Source organism: Vicia villosa, linkage group LG7, assembly GCF_029867415.1.
Source record: "Vicia villosa cultivar HV-30 ecotype Madison, WI linkage group LG7, Vvil1.0, whole genome shotgun sequence".
In the NCBI taxonomy this organism is placed as follows: domain Eukaryota; kingdom Viridiplantae; phylum Streptophyta; class Magnoliopsida; order Fabales; family Fabaceae; genus Vicia; species Vicia villosa.
In genome coordinates this window covers 57965159-57987509 of record NC_081186.1, presented here as the reverse complement: position 1 = coordinate 57987509, position 22351 = coordinate 57965159, and the positions used below count along the sequence as shown (strand labels likewise).

The 22351-nt window shown below is 35.4% G+C and overlaps 1 long non-coding RNA gene across 2 annotated transcripts; it reads right to left on the bottom strand.

The window, feature by feature from the left end:
• Nucleotides 1–18702: 18702 nt before the first annotated feature.
• LOC131617259 (uncharacterized) lies at nt 18703–21273 on the bottom strand. Of its 2 annotated transcripts, XR_009288509.1 has the most exons (4): nt 21141–21273; nt 19594–21036; nt 19440–19514; nt 18703–19129 (listed from the first exon to the last, which is right to left on the bottom strand). It is a non-coding gene; the product is annotated as an uncharacterized LOC131617259 (long non-coding RNA). The 2 variants fall into 2 exon arrangements; XR_009288508.1 differs by having other exon boundaries at nt 19440–21036.
• Between the last annotated feature and the right edge of the window lie 1078 nt (nt 21274–22351).

Here is a 22351-nt window from a genome sequence, read left to right as displayed (position 1 = left end):
ATTTTGGCTCTAAGCAAATGGGTAAGAGGTTTCACCGGGAATAATTCCTCTTTGGGTGGATGTGTCCTATTATTTCTGGATTCTAAGGTTTTTACCAAGATGTTTCACCGGGAATAATTCATCTTGGGGGTTTGAACTACAGATCTCTAATTAGGAAAGAGCCTTCACCGGGAAGACATTCTCAATCCTAGGTCATATTCCTATAATATATATATAGTTTAACTGTCCTAGGGTTTACACTCAAACGTAGTTCTAAACTAATATATATGCACAGTTTATATTTGATAGTAATTTAAATAAAGACTGTAAATTGAAAGCTTGTAAAGCCTAACCTGGATGGAGTGGAGGCCTTTGAAGAACTATGTACAGAGCCTCAACAGTAATTGGTGGATAACAGTTGAATGTATATATGATAAACAGTTAATGGTTTTTGAAAACAGAAGAAGTGAAGATGGACAAAGGTCACATAGGTATCTGAAGAGTTTCACCGGGAATAATGCCCTTCAAATACCAGAAGAATGTTTTGAAAACAAAAAGAAGATTTTGAAAATACAGTTTTGAAAACAAGCTAAGAAGAGAAGGTGTTTGGGACTTACACTCTATTAGAGGCCCAGTACTTTACAGTACTGGTGTAAAAGCAATTTGAAAAAATGATTTGGAATGATACAAGGTTTTGTTGTTTGAAAACCCTAATCATTTGATTTATTCGGAGATTGAAAACAGTTTTGAAAATTGACAAAAGTCAACTTAATTAAGGTAAAGATGAAGATCTATGACTAATTAAGACCTAAACAATTAGGGTTTTATCATAAACTTTATTTACAAAATGATTAGGTTAAAACAAAATGAATATATATATTTAAAGTATTTAAGAAAACACTTAAAACATACTATTTTAAACCTAATAAAAATATATGAAATAAATAATATTTTTATGATTTTTTTTATTATTCACAAAATAGATATATTAAATGACAAGTGTGTGAAAAATGAAGTGAAAATGATTTAATTTGATAGGTGAATTATTCATGTGAAGTTGTGAAGAAAATGAAAGAAATTATGTGTTAAAAAATAGTTTTTGGCCCTTGGAGGATTTGAACCCACGCCCTTGAAGTCACCAGCTCAAAACAACACCACTGAGCCAACGCGCGCTTGGTGATAATAACTCTCACTCAATTGGTTATGTTTCAAAACAAGTGATAAATCATTGAAAAATAAAAGAATCAAAAAGTCTGGGGCGAGGGGGATTCGAACCCCAGACTTTGGGCACGCGCAACACACAAACACTCTTTACCACTGGGCTGTAACGATGTAGTCGTTTATAAAACAACTTCCATTCAAAATAAAATAAACTTTGGCCCCAGATTTAAATTTTGCGCGCCATGGCCATAGTCATCTTCTTCCTCGAGCTCAAGGATTTTCAAAATCCTAACTCTCTGGTTTCTCAACTAAATGACATGATGTAAACATCAATCTTATTCTAAATTTCCTCACGAATCCAGATATGTAACTAACATTTATTTATATGAACTATAGCTACCTAATTTCTCAGAAAACTCTAAGAACACATGAACCCTAAATTTGAAATTAAATGACAAACAAGATGAATAAATGAAAGATGATAGAGGGTTTTCAATCCTCTGATGATGCTAAACAAGATAGAATCGAGCTTTAACTCAAAGAGTGCTTAAATTAAAGAGGTGAGGTTCAGAAACTTACCTCTGAAAATGGAGGTCGTGAGGATGATGGAGAACACCTGGACTTGAATGAATGATCTCAATAGCTTCCTTGAGACTCAATGATGCTAACTGAATGCTTATTGGAGCTTGAATCCTCCTGAATTGCTCTATGGACCTCCCTCGATTTGAGCTTCAAGTAGACATGGAGGTTGTTGAATTTGGAGTTACAGATGAGCTGCAGCCATCTGGTTAGCTTCACTATGACCTGAGGAATGTGTCTGGATGATTGGCTTGGCTTGAAACCTCCTGAATTACTCTATGGACCTCCAACTGCAAATGCTCCAAAGTGAGAGCAACAATGGTGTTCCTCCACTTACAGAAGTGATCCAGGTGTTTGGATCACCTCAAATGAACTCCCTTGAGATGTTAGAATGCCTACTTTCCAAAGATAAGCTTTGGTTTGAAGAAAACGATTCTTCTTGCCAAAGAACTTTGAAAAACCATAAGCATGAGAAGAGAAAGAAAAAGCAAGGAATAAGGTTGCTTTGGTGTGTTTTCTGAATGAGAAAGAGGCCTCTATTTATAGGCAATTGGTTCAGAGCAATTGATCATAGTAAGCTTGCTTAGTGTAGTGAGTTTGGTTTCTTAGCCATGAAGAAATTCAAAGAATATTCCAAGTGCAATGATGAGCTCTTTGATACCACTCCCTAGCCATCGGTTTTGCTTGATCTTAGGGGACCAAATGGCTGCAGAAATGAGCTCCAATTGGTTGGGAGAAGATTCCTTTGATGAATCACCAATTTGTCATAAATTCAAAAATGCAATCATTACATAATCACATGCCTTTGTTTTTGGGAATCTTCTCTAATCCTTATGCAATGATGGAAATTGATGTATGGTATGGTTTCAGATGCATTAGAGGTCGTGTAGCATCACTTAGTGAAGAAAATGCACAAAATTGCAAAGTTTCAAATTGTACATGACCTATAATTTTACTTCATGAGGCCAACTTTGAACAAGCATAACTCCTAGCTCAAATTGAATTTGGAGAAGGTTGAACACAATTTGGAAAGCCCTAAACATCTACTTCAAATCATTAGTTTGGAGTTTCTTCAGAATCCTTTGGCAAATTTGTGAAAAATGAGGCCAAAGTTGGAAGAAAACTAGGTTAAAAACACTTAGAAAATTTCTAAGTGTTTATGACCTAAAACTTCAAAATCTCCAAATCTCTTAAATGATTGATTTCTTGAAAAAAGTTGCCTTGTAAGATGTTGTTTTATTTTGCAAGATCTACAACTTTCATGTTGGAAGTTTTTTGAGTTGTGTAGGTGAAATTTTGAGTTCTCACCATGCCTTAAAAAACCCTAATTCCCGACTTTTCGCTCCTTGATGAATTTCTTTGAATTTCTTTGATCAAATGACTTTAATATCCATATATTGATGATATTGATCCTTGAAAGTCATTTTTTGACCAAAGATCTCAAAAGTCAATGGTGATCCCATACAGTTGACTTTTTCCAGAGAAAGTGAGATTTTGGACTTTTGTGTAGAATTAAGATCTTTTCCTCAAATGAATGATGTAAATGGATTATATTGAGGTAGTAGAGATTCTTGAATCATGTCTTGAGTTTTGGATCCATGCCCTGATTAAAAGTCAACTATCTTGGTGAATTAGGTCAAAAACCCTAATTGTCGACCAGATGAAAATGATGACTGTAGGCTTTGAATTGAGGTGTGATGTCCAGTGGATCTTGTCATATGAGTTATTTGAAGATGATTGATGTCTTTGAATGATCCCCTAGGGCTTTTTATGGTTTCCCAAAGGTGATCCCTGATTTTAGTCCTTGATAAGGCTCAAAACCCTAGTATGTGGATCTGAGTAATTATGTACTTAGAAGACTGGGTGTCTAATCAATCATAGGTGAAATAATGAAGCTCTTGAGTCTTATGATTGTATTAGAGACTAATCTTCCTATTGATTGATCCTTTGCCTGAGTTTTCTTGTCTTTGAACACCCTCGATTGAATGTCAGACTGCTCTGGGTACTTACTCTGACTTGATAAAAATCCTGAAGATATGTCATCTCAGGGGGGTCAAAAATTAGGGTATGACAACTCCCTTAGGTTTTGGAAAGTTTTTATTTCGATTAGCCTTAGGAATTATCCCTTGTTTTTTCACCTAACCATGCTACAACCTTGAAAAGCCCTTGTGATTCGTGTGTTTGTATTTTCGATATGATTTTTGGATGACTGCATAATTTAGTCTTTTTTTCCAAGATTGTTGGTTGAGTGAAAATATCCCACTTTTGTGTTTTTCATCTACCGATGATTTTGTGCAAGGTGTGATTCATTTTTGAACTAGTGTTGTTTTAGAATGTTTAGTATATTCTTTGTATTTAGAATTTGTGTCATATTTATGTTATCGTCGTAGTTTAGTGGTAAGTATTTACTTTGTGTGTACCGTTTTGCATTTGAGTCATACATTTGTCCATTTTTCAAAACATGTTGATTCGTGATTTTTGGATTTTTGCGTTTGTTTCCTTGAGTTAGTTGATTCTTGTTTAGAGACAAACAAGTTAAAGTTGGGGAAAGTTTGATAAGTGCCAAATTGTAGTTATTTTTTTGTATAGTATTGCGGTACTTATCATCCTTTTTCCTCAATTTAGACGAGTTTTAGTGTATGTTATATAAATATGTAGATTTTGTGTTTAATCAAGTTTTTGATTCATTTATGTACCGACTAAGAGTTTTTCATTCATTTTGTAGGTATTTGAGCATGTATGGAGCATTGAGTAATAAAGCTTCAAGGATGCAATTTTGGATCAAAAGAAGCTATTGAAAAAATAAGAAGTTGCAGACTAGTTCGAGTCGCTCGGTGGAGCAATTGGCTCGTCGGGCGAGCGTGAAAGGATAAGGAGTCACTGGACGAAGCTTCCGTTCACCGGGCGAAAGAAGATATTTTTTTAATAATAAAATACGAAATGATGTTAATAATATATATATATATATATATATATATATATATATATATATATATATATATATATATAAGGAGGCTTTTATAAAGACAACAATGACTTATTTTATTATTCAATAATATATATTGTTTTAAATAAAATATAATCTATTTTATAATAAAAAATAAAAATTTTCGTATTTGTTTATCCAGAAATTTGGTAAACAAACGCTAGTTTCTTTTTAAATGTTACTTTGCGGAATCAACTAGTAAATCCCAGGGCTTATTGCTATGTTCTTGTTTCGTATGACTTTGACTTGCATTAAATGCAGATAACTTGAAAGTAAATAAAAGGAGTAACATAGAATTTAAAGCTTGACTAAAATAAAGGCGCTAAAAAAAGTAGTAATGTATGTAAAAGACAGACTAGAATATTAAAATGATTGCATAATAATTAATCTGGTACACATATATACATTCCCAGAAAATTACACTCGTTTCACATTATGTGTGCAGAGATTGAGTATTGTCTTTTGTGATGTAGAAATGTGGACCCCTAAACTACTGATATTTATTTTCTTAAATAGAAATCCTAAAATAAACTGCCCTAACGGTCGACTATTCATATGTCGCCACGTGTCCCAACCATGCAGTCCCTTTTCTTGAGGAAACTCCACGTATTCCAGACGACAAAACTGCCAACAACCGTCTTCCTTCTTAAGCCTTGGGCCTTCGACTTCGACTCCTTCACAAACTCACAACCCTTTTTATTTTGCTAAGTGTTTCCATAGGGCTTCTTCAGTCAAAAGCATACTACACCGTCGAACGTCTTCGACCAAAACTTGTCTTTTCCTTATTTCTGTAAAGTCAAACCTAGAAATGGAAAGTCAAAATCTTTTGGTAACAAATTGCTCCCCCAAAAGGCCACTTTCGAATAAAAACAAAGAAGGAGATAGGTGGCATTTTGCATTCTTTAGCATTTCGACATTCTAAGTCCTGCCAACGCCGTAATTGCATTGCAATTCCCAATACATTAATCATTACCGAAATCCTAGGTAGTGGGCTATTAACTGTTTCTCCCACTTCTTTGCCTCATTTTCCATGAAATTTTTTCCTTGAAACTATGTTTGCTTCTGAAACGATTTCTTTTGCTGACTTCACGGAGAAAAATCTCCCTTTATAAAAACCCCTTATTCTCATAGTTTTACTTCTTCTTCTTCGCTCTTTCTGCATTTTCATTTTCTCCCAAATCTTCCACATCTCCTTACTGTTATACATGGCTGCCAACACCATTGTGTACGATACTGGTTCTAACCCTTTGGCTACCATTATCTCTCGTAAAAACGAGGAAAGAGGCTTAGAACATGTTCCTCAGCCCTCCATTAATGAGGCCAAGCTTACCATTTGGAAAAACCAAATGTTGATACCATTTCAAGCTGCTGAGAAGCTCTTAGCCTTTTCTGGTCCATACCAAGATCACTGTTCACACCCAAAAACAGTTCAGAAATTCTTTCCTGCTTTTGCATTTACCGTTCCGGTAGCATTTGAGAAGAATTGTCAACTAGACCTGAAGTTCATGGATCCTGCAATGAGAGTCTTTCGTTCGAATCCTCCTCCTGGCAACAAAGACTTTCTGGCTTGGCTCGACAAAGTTCAAGCAAAGAAACAACAAAGGTGGGAAGCGTTAGGGATCTTCGATGTTATCTAGTTATCCGGAACTGCTCATCGAGTAAACCCTAGCATGATACTCGCCTACATCTTTTTTTGGGAAGGTTCGACTAACACATTTCACTTCTCCTATGGAATGATGACCCCCACGCTTTTCGACGTGGCTTCAATTATTGGTCTTTTTCCTCTAGGAGAAATCTTGGACCTAACTCTTCCGACACAAATGGAGTTCAACTTCAGCAATTCCACCATCACCAAATACATTCAGGATCATCATGACAAAGACTATGTTGATGCATCTGACAAAGAGCATGTGGCTTTTCTTACATACTGGTTATCATACTACCTTTTCTGCCTAGGATCTCTTCAGATTGCCAAGGCTTACATTACCATGGCTATTCAAATCCATGAAGGTCGAAAGATCTCCTTAGGTAAGCTCTTACTTGCTTATCTTTACCACAGTTTAGGTTTAGCCTCCCTCCGACTAAAACACCTTCATGAAACCCCCAAACAACTTTCTCTATCTAGCCCATATTGGCTTTTACAACACTGGCTAAATGCCAATTTTGAGTCTCATCTTGGCTTTACCATCTCACCATCCATTCTCGATGTTCTGCATGACAAGAGAGTCGAAGGCCTTAAACTGGCTCTACAAACTCCTTAATGTGAGTCGAACAAAACGAACTTTTTTAAGTTCATAAAACTTTTTCCCGAATGCAAAGTATTTCTTGCATCGATGGCCCCTTTATCTAATACGTGTTTTGGACCTAGTTGGAACAGAGCTATCTTTCCTGGCGACACCCCAACATCACGTGCAAATTGTTAGAACAAGATTGAGAATCTATGTTCAGAATCTAGTTTTAATGATAATAAGCATATATTTTGTGAGTGACAATTTTATTACTAATGGTTTCATTTAGTGTGCATATACTATGTTATAAATCTTATACAGGATTCATTAGAAAAAGAATACAACAACTACATCCAGAAGGTTGACAAAGCTAAACATCATTCATCAAATGTTGTGACAATGAATTCTTCAAATCAGTCAAGATCAGAAAATCTGAAGTAAAGAAGCAATAATGAAGAACAAGACCATTCAGAAGAATAAGCAATATCAAGGCCTACATACAACAGTCTCAATCAAAAAGTACATCAGAAGCTACGAGGAAATAAACAAGAAAGATCAACTGCAAGAAGCTTTCCAAAGATCAGAATATCATGCACGTATGAAGATCAGAAGTTCTGAAGTTACAAGTTCTGAATCTACAATGCACATTCAAAATACAAATATCAGTTGAAGTCATATACAAGCCAATGAAGAATCTACAGCTCGACATACAGAACAAAATAAATACAAAGAGCTTGAATCTAAGGGAGAGTCGTTAGAAACATCATCACATGCAAAACAGTTGCAAATTTTAAAAGGAAAAACTCCCAAGGTTGAAGGAAGAAGCAACCCACATGCAGCGCATCGAAAAGACAAGCTAAACCAAAAGAAGCACGCCAATTGACATCGGGATAAGGTTTTGTCATGGACACATGCAGCCAATCAATATGAAGCATTCAATCCATACTCAACCAGGTTGCAATGGCTACATTCCAACGATAACCACTCATCAAGCTATAAATAGAACCAATATTCAAACTTGAAAAGAATGGAGTGACCATAGTGTATGAAATCCATCCATCATGTACTTAGTAAAGAATCAGTCTATCCAGAATGGAGAGTGAGTGATCATCCATCCCTTGAATGGATTCGAAAGAAAAAGAGACAATATCCAGTAAGGATCATCCATGGAGACAACAATAAAATGTGCAACCAAAGACATAATTCGCACAAAAAGAAGAAGAAAGAATCTGCAAAATACATCTGTGTAGTTGTAGATGAAGCAGTTGAGCATGGACACTTAAATGAAGAAATATGAAGTCATGCAGAAGATACATAGAGGCAACACATACTCAGTATGTGAGTAATTAATCCACAGTGTTATTATACACTAATTATCATCCTAAGTTAGGAAGACATCTAAAGAAGAAGAAGTTGATTCTGTCGTTAAGAACCATGCTCCATTGGAGATTATGAAATATACTCATACTTGATCAATGCTTACATTGTTCATGTTGAATAACAGAAGTAACTGAATGCACTGAGTTGTTTCTTGATAGTGATTCATGTATACTGATGTTCATCAACATGCCATCAAGTTGTAACAAGCTTTATGATCAGAATCGGAGAAGGAAGATCTGAAGACAAATATGAAGAAGCACATAAAACATAACTGTTGTTCTGAATCTACTTAAGGAAATAGAAGCACAAGAAGCAATTTAAATAAGAGTTGTTGCTCTTTATCTGCTTACAAGAGAAAAAGATGTTGATCAGTCTGAAGAAGCATTCTCAATAAGGGTTGTGTCCCTTAATCAGCTCTTAGGAGATAAAAGAGATCAAGCAAGAAGCATTCTACATAAGAGTCGAGTCTCTTAATCTGCTTATGAGAAGAAAGAGAATATCTCAATCAGAAGATAAAAGAAGAAGACTACAAGTTCTATTATAACTTGTAATACATTGTAAAATACACACAGTTGTTGCTCGTAGTGTGTTATATCTTAGAAACTTCTGATAGGATGTTTAGGCACCAGAAGTGACTTCAAGTCAGTGTGTCGTAAACAAATGTATTGAGAATAGGAGACTATCTTATTAAATAAGAAGCACATCTCTAATCTCCAGAAGATAGATGAACGTTATATCTTGCTGGGATCCCTGAATGGTTCATCATCAGAAGTTAGTCATATCAGTTGGATGTGCAGGAGTCAGTCACAACAGGTAGCTGTGCAAGTTACTAGTGTGATGAATGTTATATCCTGTTGGGATCACTAAACTGTTCAGTCAACTAGGGGTTAGTCACAACAAGTTGGTTGTGCAGGGTTAGTCATAGTGGATAGACTGTGCAGGGTGCCTGAGTCAATGGACGTTATATCTCGCGGAGATCACTGAACGGGTCATTCTCCAGATGGTTAGTCACAACAGTTAGTTTTAGTTACGAAGGAGGATCGTGCAGTTGTAATCATGATTTGGTTATAGTGGATAAAGACCTCTGCTGAGAGGCAAATCACCTGAAGAAGGTGGACTGGAGGTAGCCTTAGTTAGAAGGTGAACCAGGATAAAAATGAATGTGTCTTTTACTTTCTGCACATGTCATTTTAACTTAGAACTTCCAAGATTTAATCAGCAGAACTGTACTGAGCAAGTCAGAAGTTCTGATATCCTTTAGAAGTTAAAATGAACATCTTATTGGTTATGTAGTTCTACTTTTTCATGCTTCCACAACATTAAAGCATAATTCAATAGATGATTAAGTGAAAGAAAAGACGTTAAAGAAATGGAAAGGTAATTTTAATTGATAAAGAACACAATTCAATCGCCCCTTTCTTGTATTCTTCTCCACCTTCACAAATCCCAATTCCATTTGGGCAGTTTTCCTGACTCCGACTCTGTTGTCATATAGAATAGAGTCGATTGGCAAATGTTATCGGTTCACAGGCTATCAACCAAATATAGTGTCTCGACAATTTGGATTAAGCGAGATGCTGCCAAAACATCTATATACGCATGAGACTGATATTTGCTGGTCTGGAAGACCCTTCACCTCCAGAAATTATGTCGACTGTTTAAAATTCCATAACAGACAGTTTTTGGAGCTCCCTACCTTCACTTTTCAAACTTCAAATCTGACAACTAAATAGTTTGAAGAATGGTGGGGTGCATATTACCAACTATTTGATGTTGCTCTATTCAATAATAAATTAAAGTCTACTTTTGATGTTTTGGTGGATCGACTCAATGCGGGTAAGTTTTTCTACGAACTTCAACTTTTCCTTTATACACTGATCCCAACTAATTATTCTTAACTATTGTTTCAGATCTATCAAGTAACGACCCTGCTAATGAAGTCGAAGTCCCCACAACCAAACAGGTATTTTATCTTATGATACAACTGTTTCATCTTTTTTCTTTTTATAACTTTACTATCATTGTCAGGGTCAAAAACGTCAAGGTACTTCAGACACCACCACTCTTGTTAAGAAAACAAGGACCAACACAGCAAGAAAGGTATTCTTCTTTATTTGATTAACCTTGCTTTCCTTCTAAAAGCTCTTTTATTGATTTTTTTTAACAGTCATATCTTCTGTATTCTCAATTGGTTGTGAGTGACGAATCTGAGGAAACTAACTCCCCTCAAAATGATGAAGGTGAGATTTTCTCTAGACCTCCTGTCCCTACTCCATCAAAAAAGAAAAAGATTACCAAGAGACCTCCTCCCAAAGTGGTGAAGAAACAACCAGAACCCACTACATCAAAAGCTCCTAATGAGGTAAGATTTTACATATGCTTCATCATCTTTCGATTATGTCTGGCTTTAACATAAGTATTTTGCTTGTAGAACCTTCATGTATTCATAACCCTTGTCGAGGACTCTCCCAAGAAGGGGGAGCCAATTGTTGAAGCAGCTCCGGAAATAACTAGTATCCCTAGTCCACAAAAGACAGATGCCTTTGGGAGTACTGCTGACTCAACTAACACTCCTCCAGGTCAACTTGAGAAAACTACGAATGTCGTTCCAACACCAACTCAAAAAGCACTTGAAACAACTCCCCAGGAACTCCACAAAAACAAACAATCAATTATTTCTCCTGTTCATACCAAGGACAATACTCAACCTTTTGTTGAGACCATTGCTTCGATTCCCCTTATTGAAACAAACGACCCAATTAATCAGATTGATTCTCAACCACGGCGAAATATCGCCATTGAAGATGACAACTCCAACAGTTCTCCAATAGGGAAACCTCACCTACCAAGGATTCTGCCACTCAAACCACTATTCAAGAGGATGAGATCGAAGCTCCACTTGTCTCCTTGATTTGTCAACTCCGTGATCATCTTTATGAGCTTGATTTCTTGACTGTTCTTGAAGAGTCTGATTCTCTTGGTGGAGAAATATGGAAAATCCTAGATCAAATTGTCAAAGCACCACTTCCTGCTTCAATTGCTCAATACTTCTTCGACTTTGAAGCTTACTTCGACCAACTATGGCGAGATCTTATTACAAGAAAGAATACTGATCTTCAAGGGAAGAACAAAGTACTTGAGATGAACAGAGAATGGGACATTAGCGCTGTTTCTGATAAGAAGGTTAGAGAACTTCAAAACAAAGTTCAAAAATTTTTTGACAAAGAGAGGGCTATTAATAGAAATATCTCAGACTATCAAGCTCAAATCACTAGACTCAACAAGAAAATACTTGAGCTTGAGAAAGAAAAGTCTGATTCAGCCCAAGTCGAAGGCATTCCCTCTTCTGACATCATCAACAAGGAAGCTCTGAAAGGCATTGATCATGGAGAAAGGGCCTTGAAGCTAAAAGACAACATTCGTCTCCTCAAACAAGGATTAGCCCGCCTTGATAACAAACTTGGTTTTGAGTCGAGCAAACTGGAAAATTTTAAGAACGCATTTCCTGTTTTTTAGACTGTTGTCTGTTTCTTTTCTTTTGTCAAAGACCTTTTGTAATATCTGGCCGTAGTTTTTGCCATATTTAATCTAATCTCTTTTATGTTTCTGCTATACGTATTTCCTGAAGCATTGGTCTATATTTTTTCAAGTATTTCCCATTTACCCTCAGGACTCGACGATTTAAACTTAATTCCTCAATCTCATATGTGTTATTCGTGAATATTTGCACACTTTTCAATGGTCCTTCCCAATTTGGTGACCATTTACCTAATGATTTATCCTTTTGATCCATAGGTAAAATCACCTTCCATAACATAATCATTCAGCGCAAATGTTTTAACTTTCACTTTATTGTTATAAGCCTTCGCCGCTTTTTGTTTATGTTTAACCAACCTATCTAAGGCTGTTAACCTTTCTTCATCTAAGTATACTAACTCATCTAATATCATATTTCAATACTGATCCACGAGGATATCATTTTGTCTTTGAATTCTAGCTGATTGCAGATGAATTTCCACAGGCAACACGACATCATGCCCAAAGGTTAATCGAAACGGAGTAGTATTTGTCGCCTCCTTTGGGGAAGTTCGACATGACCATAGAATTTGGTCGAGCGTTTGATGCCAGTTTTTTGGTTTTCTTCCAACATGTTTCTTTATCAAATTTATAATTACTTTATTAGCGGCTTCGACCTGCCCATTAACCCGGGCATAGTAAGGAGTTGATGTCAACAATTTAAACCTTGTTTCAACCGCGAATTCTTGCATTCTTCGACCAGTGAACAATGACCCTTGATCGGTAGTAATAGTCTCTGGTATCCCATATCTAAAAATAATATGTTTTTGTATGAAACTAATCACAATTAACTGATCAACATTTACTAACGGGATTGCCTCTATCCATTTTGTACAATAATCTATCCCTACTAAAATATATTTCTGCTGTTTAGACGAAGCAGGTCTAATCTCCCCTATCAAGTCTAAATCCCATCCTCAAAAATGCCAAGTCTTAATTATAGCATGTAACTCACTGGTCGGCACATGCTGAATACCCGAGAATTTTTGGCATTATTGAGATCCTTTTGCAAACTCGATGCAATCTTTTAGAATTGTTGGCCAATACAGTCCTTGTCGAAACAACAACCATTATATTTTATGACCTGACTGGTGAGCTCCATAAGTACCATTATGAACTTTTGAGACTGCCAAATAAGCTTCAGCTTCGCTTAAACATTTTAATAATACACCTTCGGCTGTCTTTTTATATAATTCATTTCCCACTATTGTATAACTCAAAGCTCTATGTTTAACCTTTTGATCAGTTGCTTTGACCGGATTATTTAAATATTGCACCAATGGCCTTCGCCAATCAGTGTCTTCCATATTGTCGATAGCAAAAACTTCACCAATTCCTATCAAATTATTACAAACCTCGTCGAAACCTTCATCTATCCCCCCAGGTTTTGCTATCAACAATTGATCAGGGTAACAACTACTGGCGCCTTCTTTTTCTTTTATTTCGATTAACTCTTCTATTCGATTTTTGGACACCCTATAACCTAAAGCAATTTGTGCTACTAAGGCGTACTAAACGATTAGATTCTCTTTAATACATGTATACTCTTTTTTGATTTGTCGAATAACAAGTTCAGAGTCACCTCTTATCTCAACCTCAGTTGCCCCCAAATCTAAAAGAGCTCTCAAACCAGGAATTAAAGTTTCATATTCCACTTCATTGTTGGAACACACTCACTAATTCGATATTTAAACTTTGTCGGAATTCCCTTAGGAGAGATAATCAATACTCCAATTCCAGAACCATTCTTATGGCTGGACACATTGAAATATAACCTTCACTAAAATCTTTCGACCATATTTTCTAACATTTCGACTAAATCATGATCCACTATAAAATCCGCCACTATTTGTCCTTTCATGGATTTCAAAGGGACATAAGCTAAAGAGTACTCAGTCAACGCCAATGCCCATTTACCAATTCGACTATGCTAAATGGGTTTAGATAGCATATGCTTGATAACATCATAATGAGACGAAACATACACATCAACAGGCTTTATATATTGCTTCAATTTATTACATGAGAAATACAAACATAAGCATAACTTTTCAATATCATTGTACCTAGTTTCTGCATCGACTAAAGTTCGACTTAGATAATATATGGCCCTTTCGACACCATTATCATCTTCTTGGGCTAACATACTCCCTATTGTCAAGCTGGACGCAGCTATAAACAATTTCATACTCTTATTTTTATTTGTGGGTAACAAAATGGGAGGTTTTGTCAAATATTCTTTAATCTAGTCAAACGCCTGTTGATGCTCTCCTTCCTATCTAAATTTATCATGATTCTTGAGTTTGAGTAGTGGTGAAAATAAATTCGTCTGGACACTCAAATTTGAAATAAATCTCCTCAAGAAATTGATTTTCCCCAACAATGATTGCAACTGCTTTTTCGTCTCTGGTGCTTTCAACTCCAAAATGGCTTTGGTTTTGTTTTGATTTATCTTGATGCCCTTTTTGTTGTCCACGAAGCCAAGAAAGTCTCTTGCATGAACACAAAATGCACATTTCAATGGATTCATTTTCAAACCATATATCCCCATCCTCTCAAAATATTGTCGAAGATGGTTTATATGACCATTTTTAGAAGATGACTTTATAACAATATCATCAATATAAACCTGCATAAAACATTCTATAGAGTCATGAAACATGGAATTCATTGCTTTTTGAAAAGTGGCCCCAACATTTTTTAAGTCAAAGGGCATTACTACCCATTCATAAGTGCCTGAATCACTCGGGCATCAAAATGCCATTTTAGGTATGTCATCTTCGGCTATGAATTTGATTATAGCCTGAGTATCCATATAACATACTTAGATACTCAAACCCTACTGCAGAATCAACTAACATTTCAGCCACAGGCATATGGTATTCATCCTTAGGAGTAGCAATGTTCAAATCTCTGAAATTTATGCATACTCGGAGGGTCCCATTTTTCTTGATTACATGCACAATGTTAGCTAACCATTCGACATACCTGGTAGTTCGAATGAACTTGATTTTAAGGAGTCTCTTAATTTCCAATTTGATCTTCATCATAATTTCTGGAGCAAATCTGCTTGGCGACTGTTTGATGGGATTTTTCCCCAACTTCAATGGTAATTGATGTCCTACCATACTACGACTTAAACCAGACATCTCATTATAGTCTTATGCGAAGCAATCTTTATATTCCCTTAACAGTTTGACTAACTTAATTTTCATATCGACCCCCAGTTTGGCACTGACATAAGTAGGTCGGCGAGCCTGACCATTTCCTAAGTCAATCTCTTCAAGAGGATTTTGTGTCTGCATCCTTTTACTCGGTTCGTCAGGATCTTTTTCAAATCCTAAAGGTCGGTCATCATATATTTCGTCGAACCATTCACTTTCCATGTTAGATCTTTGGCCTTGTTGGTCATTCTCATCCTTCTCAATCGTGGCTTCCAGAGCCATATTATTTTCTAATTCGGCCTCTAAAGCCGTTTTTAATTTATTTTCGACTAAATAAGTCGTAATTCGAGCCAAATATATTGACTCAGAAGTCATTACTGTCGACCACTGTCCACCCCTCAGGTGGATTATCTTCATTCAATAGTTCATTTGGATCTTCCTTATTCCAAATAAAAACATAATTTGGATCTAAGTTCAGATACTTAGACACGCTTTCGTCAGATGAGTAAACTTCCTATGATTTATAACATGGAGCAACATTCGCCAAATGTTGGTCGAAATGCTTTCGACTCACTTTATTAATATCAGCCTTATAGTAGCTCTGATCAGCCTCCACATTTTCTACAATCCCATCTGGTCTCCAAATGGCTACCCTTTGATGCAACGTTGATGGGACTGCCCCGACTCCATGGATCCATTCTCAACCTAACAATAATTTAAAATTAGCCTGAGATGCAATCACCATGAAAATGGTTGACCTGGTAGTCGAACCCACAACCAAATCAACTTGTATCACCCCAAGTATACTACTAGTTTTCCCTTCGTAGTTAGATAAGATCATATTATGGGGCCTCAAATATTTTTCTGTCTTTCCTATCTTTTGAAGTAATGAATGGGGTATCAAGTTCATTGTTGCCCCACCATCGACAAACACCTTATTAATTGGGACTCTGTTAATCTTTGCCCTTATAAACAATGGCTTAAGATGATGCATCATTCCATGATCTGCTTTTTCGAAAACAACCTTTTGTTCTTCAACCACGCCATTTTCCCATCACATAATAGCATACAGGCATTTCATTCACATTTTCGTCTTGGACGAAGTCTTCACTAGTTTCAGATACTTCTGAAATCCTGTCATATTCTGCAGGGAGTACTGAGACAATTCCATAGTCGATCAACAACTCATCTGACTCAGGATCAAAATTATCATCCACTAGCTCTTCATCTGACATTGAAGAGTATTCAAGTTCTCTCCCAGTGCTGTTAATTGGAGTATTCCCCACAGATTTCTTCCCAAAATCACACATGAAGACAAACATTCATTCGCCATTCTAGTTTGCCCTTCAATTAGCTTCCTATAAAAAGGTTTTGGTCGATACCTGTCTAAGCTTAATTGAACTGGTGTCAATTTTTCCTTCTTATTTTTTTGATTTCTTTGGTAGCGTCTCCATTAGGTCCTTGTCATGGGATTTTTCGCTTTGTAATTTGGAGATATATAAACTTTTCTCTTTGACCCAATGGCATTTTTGGAATCCCCAACACTAGCTCCATAATCTTGAACTTTCCATTCCGGACGTCTCCCTCCTTAAAAGTTAACGGGCTTAACCCATTTTTCCCTAAGGTACATCAGAAGGAGGACAAAAGGTCCGAGGTTTCTCAAATTTCTTCCTATAATTCTCAATCCTACGAACACTACTTTCACCTTTGAATAAAAACTGACGATTCTGACTTTGACGGGGGTCAAACCTCACCTTCTTAGTAGCATCCACATCATACATAACATCACACCTTGGACACAAACCTACCTGAGAATTATTCATGTGACAGATTTCAAGAAATGTCAACTGACTCTCAGTTGGCTTGGGATAGACCAAGCCCAGCATCTTACCATCAGCAACAATATTCTTTTCTTTGTCAAAACCCTCAGTAGTTTCGACCATCATAATATCAAACACCTCTGTGTAATTGTCTTCTCCAACCAACAAATACTCTTCATCAACCTGTATCGATGATTTTGTTTTCTCACCAAATTGCAGCCTGCCTTCCTTCAAAGCTTTTTACACCAGATCCCTGAAAAAGTACACATTGAGATGTTTTATGCCCTAAAAAAATATGATACTTAAAAAATCCTATTTTCTTTTTATGTTCTAAAGGAGGATTTTTAAGTCCTGGAGGCACTATGATTTGCCCATCAGTAACTAACCAATCAAATATCTCATCACATTTCGTTATGTCGAACGTATATGTTTTGTTAACAAACTTTTCATTCTTATTATTTTCGACGGGATTCTTCCCATTTGAAGGCTTAAGCACCTTGCAAACATATGGAGGTCCTGGCTTTAACTCAGCCACATTAACCTCACTCTCATCATAACTATCGTAATTATCTGAGTCGAACTCATTTGTTGCAACATATGCAACTTTTTATTTTTTATGATATTTACTTTCCCTAGCCTTCTCAACTTTTAATCATTCAACCCGGCGAACTCTATCAGCCAATTGTGCCATATCCCTAAAATATTGGGTGTCTAATTTCTTTCTAATAGAGTAATCTAAACCCCTAACAGCCATTTCGACTAACTCGTGTTTTGGGACTTGTGTAAAACACCTCGCTTTTAATAATCTGAAACGGTTCAAGTAGTCATCTATCGACTCAACCACCTTTCGTCTTACACCTGCTAATTCTTTCAAACTAATTTTTGATTGTCCCATATAAAGTTGTTCATGAAACAATCTCTCTAATTGGTTCCACAAAAACACTGATTGTGGTGGTAAGATTGTAAACCAAGTGAAAGCATTTTTTGTTAAAGAACTTGGAAAATACTTCGTTTTCAAATTCTCATTATTGGCAAGGTCGCCAGCTTCTGTCTGAAATCTGGAAACATGTTCAACTGTCGATTCTCCAGTTTCCCCAGCGAACTTAGTAAACTTTGGAACCTTCCAACCTCTAGGCAATTCAGTTTGCCTAACATACTCTGATAAAGGGGACACGAAATTAGGCCTATGAAGTCCTACATTTATACCATTGTGAACCAAGATTTGTTCCACCACGTGTGAAATATCATTTTGACCCATATACGCATTTTGCTGAACATTTCTTAAGATTTGAAACAACGGTCTTGCCAAATTAAAAGGCGACCGTGGTGGATTTACTGAAGACGACACTACGGCTGTTGTCGTCCCAGTGGTGCTTGATGTCCTAACTGGAGATAGGATTGTCGCGTTTTGTGATAGTGTTCCAGTAGGAACAACATCTAAGTGATTCCTAGAAGAATCACAAGTGTTTGTATTATTATTATTAGACATTTCAGTCAATTGTCTACCACTCCTTAATCTCATTCATACTTTCGACTAAGATTAGAGAGCAAAAAAACAGAAATTAGCAACCAGCGTGTCCCACTGGGCGTGCCAATTTGTTTACCCAGAAATTTGGTAAACAACCGCTAGTTTCTTTTTAAAGGTTACTTTGCGGAATCAACTAGTAAATCCCAGGACTTATTGCTATGTTCTTGTTTCGTATGACTTTGACTTGCATTAAATGCAGATAATTTGAAAGTAAATAAAAGGAGTAACACATAATTTAAAGCTTGACTAAAATAAAGGCGCTAAAAGAAAGTAGTAAATTTATGTAAAAGACAGACTGGAATATTAAAATGATTGCATAATAATTAATCTAGTACGCATACATACATTCTCAGAAAATTACACTCGTTTCTCACTGTGTGTGAAGAGATTGAGTATTGTCTTTTGTGATGTAGAAATGCGGACCCCTAAGCTACTGACATTTATTTGCTTAAATAGAAATCCTAGAATAAACTGCCCTAACGGTCGACTATTCATATGTCGCCACGTGTCCCAACCATGCAGTCCCTTTTCTTGAGGAAACTCCACGTATTCCAGACGACAAAACTGCCAACAACCGTCTTTCTTCTTAAGCCTCGGGCCTTCGACTTCGACTCCTTCACAAACTCACAACCCTTTTTATTTTACTAAGTGTTTCCATAGGGCTTCTTCGGTCGAGAGCATACTACACCGTCGAACGTCTTCGACCAAAACTTGCCTTTTCCTTATTTCTGTAAAGTTAAACCCAAAAATAGAAAGTCGAAATCTTTTGGTAACAGTATTATAATAAAATATAAAATGTTATATACTTTAAAAAATCTATTTTAACATTATATATATATATATATATATATATATATATATATATATATATTATAAAACCGCTTTTAATATATATTTTTCATTTCATTTTTTATATATATTAAAAAAAATTAGAACATAAACCAACAACATATAGCAACAATATACAAACAACACCAATCAAAATTATAAACAAACACATATTAACTAGAAGTTTTAGTGTTAAAATTGAAAACGTACCTCTATGAAGCATGCAAATAAACTCTAAAATAAATAATTGAAACTTGAAATCTTGAAGCTTTATAAAAACCTCAACTACAACAAAAATAAAAATTAAATATTAGAGATTAAATTTTAAACGAAAATAAAAAAAATAGAACAAGAAAAATATTACCTTTAAATAACTGTGGGTGGAAGAACAATTGAAATTATGTTGGAGGAAGAAGAGAGGAAAAGGCTGAGACAAAATAGAGGGACCAAAACAGTTTAAATTTAAAATAGAGGGACTAATTTCGTGAATCAGACAAAATAGGGGGATCAAAACTATAACTTAGCCATTGAAGCTTAGAATCTTGAAGTTTGAAAACCTAAACTACAACAAAAATAAAAATCAAATAATAGGGATTAAATTTTAAACGAATATTAAAAAAAATAAAGCAAGAAAAATATTACCTTTGAAACTTTGTTGGAGGAAGAAGAGATGAAGAGGCAGAGAAGAGAGGAAGAAAAAGAGATGAGAGTAAAAGGCTGAGAAGGGGAAGAAAGAAAGAAAGAAAGAAAGAGGAAGAAAGAAAGAGGAAAAGGGTAACTGCACGATCTGGAATTTGCATTAAATATATAGAGTATAGCGACGTAATTTTCATGACGCAAGCCAACGAAGTGAAAATCACGTCGCAACTTCTCAACGGTAACATTGTTGCCACGTGGGTTTCATTTCGCAAGTTGCGAAGTGTATTTCATGTCGGAACAATAAAGCTGTTAGTCAAATATGCACCACATCACTTCATTATCAGAAACGTTTATCTCCTAAATTTTTTAAATATTATAAATAAAAGTTGCGACGTGATATACACGCCACAACACAATTTTTAAAATTTTAAAACTTCCCCCCATGTGAACGTCTGACTCGTTGAATTGATTTAGTTTAACTTTTATGTTGCGATATGGATTACACGCCACAACCTATTTTTTTTAAAAGAAAAATCTGACTCCCCATGTACTAACGTTACTTTTATATATATTTTTAAATTAAAAATCTTTAGTGACGTAATTAGCACGTCACAACTCCCATTTTTTGCCACATACGTTTCACGTCACTTATTCACGTGGTAGGAGAGTGTTTTTCTTAGTGATGCTTGAGAAAACACAACATGGTTTAATGTAGGAAAAGACATATTTCTACTTGAAGCTTTATCAATGTGGATATCATAATGACACTAACCACTTATGAATTGTTGTTAGCAAAAATTACTCTATTATTACAAAAAATCATTTTAAGGCGTTTAAATCCTTAGCATTTCATTTTTCACAAGGGGAACATATTATGAATGATGATGGTAACTTGTAAATTTTACAGCAGCCTCGAGTCGAATTCGAACCATATCTTGAAATATACTACCTCTTAACATCTTATAACATAATCATTAATGCAAGGTTCTTAAAATTAGGGAAAGAAAAAATATATTGGATCTTAGGATCATAACTAAAAACCATCATTAATAATAATGCATCTAAAGCCAACTCTTCACTTTTAGACAACTGCGATCAAAGCACTTGTATATGTACAAATTGTGCCATGGTTGTGGACAATCACCATCATTATTACATTTATGTTTCTCTGTAAAGAAAAAAAATAATAAATTAATTTATTATAACATCTTGAAATATTTTTTTAATGAACTAGGAATCAAACAAGAAAATTAAAAAAAAAAAAAAATTTACCGGCACCAACTTTCTCAGCAACGAAAAATAAGAAAAATAATAGACTCATAGCATAAGCAAACTTGAAAACTCTAGCCATATTATTTTCTTTTCTCATATGAAAAGTATATAAAATTTGTTCTTTTTATACCGTATAAAGTTCATGATATGATTTGATGTTTTTGTAGTTATAAAATTTATACTCTCCTAAAAACAACAAAATAGTGTTTGGCATTCATGAAGTTATAAAAACCATTCACAATACTAAAGGAAACTGTTATGTTTTAACCTTTCACTACTTTTTTTACCTTTCATGACAATACTTAGATTTTTATCTTTTTTTTCTATTCTCGTGCGTAGAGACATGCGCACTGGCCAAATAAGATTGTTCCGCCTGAGAATCGAACTCGGTATTCCCCGAGTACGTCCTTGAACGGGGCTTCTTGCCAACGGAGCTCAACCGCTTGGTTCCCATGATTAAGTTATTTCTTGAAATTTGTTATAACAATTAGTGTTTTTGATAAATTCTTGCAATTAAAAAGAATCTATAATTAACTTTGCAATTGTGTGATTTTTTCTACGTCAACGTCATCAATATAAATTATGTAGTTCATATTTTTTTAATATTGCATAAGCATTATTACAATTTATGTAAGACATTATAATATGTATTTAAAAATTATTGTATAATTATGTGTTCTATGGTTGTCATACTACTAGTTATTGTTGGCGGGCAACAAATTTGTATACTATTGTTGATCATCGTCTATGACCTTTTAGTGATGTTAAGTCTATTATATCTTTGATATTTGTAGTAAAGAAGATAAGAAAAATGCTGGGAGATTTGCTATGGTATTAGAGCGTCTTTGGAAGAGCCGTAACAATATTGTTTGGAATAATAACATGGAGGATCTTGCTAGAATTGGTATTCAAGCTTATTATAATTGATTTGACTGGTTTGATGTCCGTGATATTCATGATTCGATTATTGCTAATCAGCTCCCATTGATGTGGATTCCCCCAGCTAAAGGGTGGATGAAGTGCAACGTTGATGCCGGTTTTATTAGTCATTATCAAACTACGAATAGGGGTTGGTGCCTTAGAGATAATTTAGGAAGATTTATCATTGCAGGTGTAGCATGGGATATAGGTATTATGTCTCTTATAGAAGCTAAAGCTTTGGCTCTGAAAGAGGCCATTCATAATGCTATTACCATGAAACTGAGTAATGT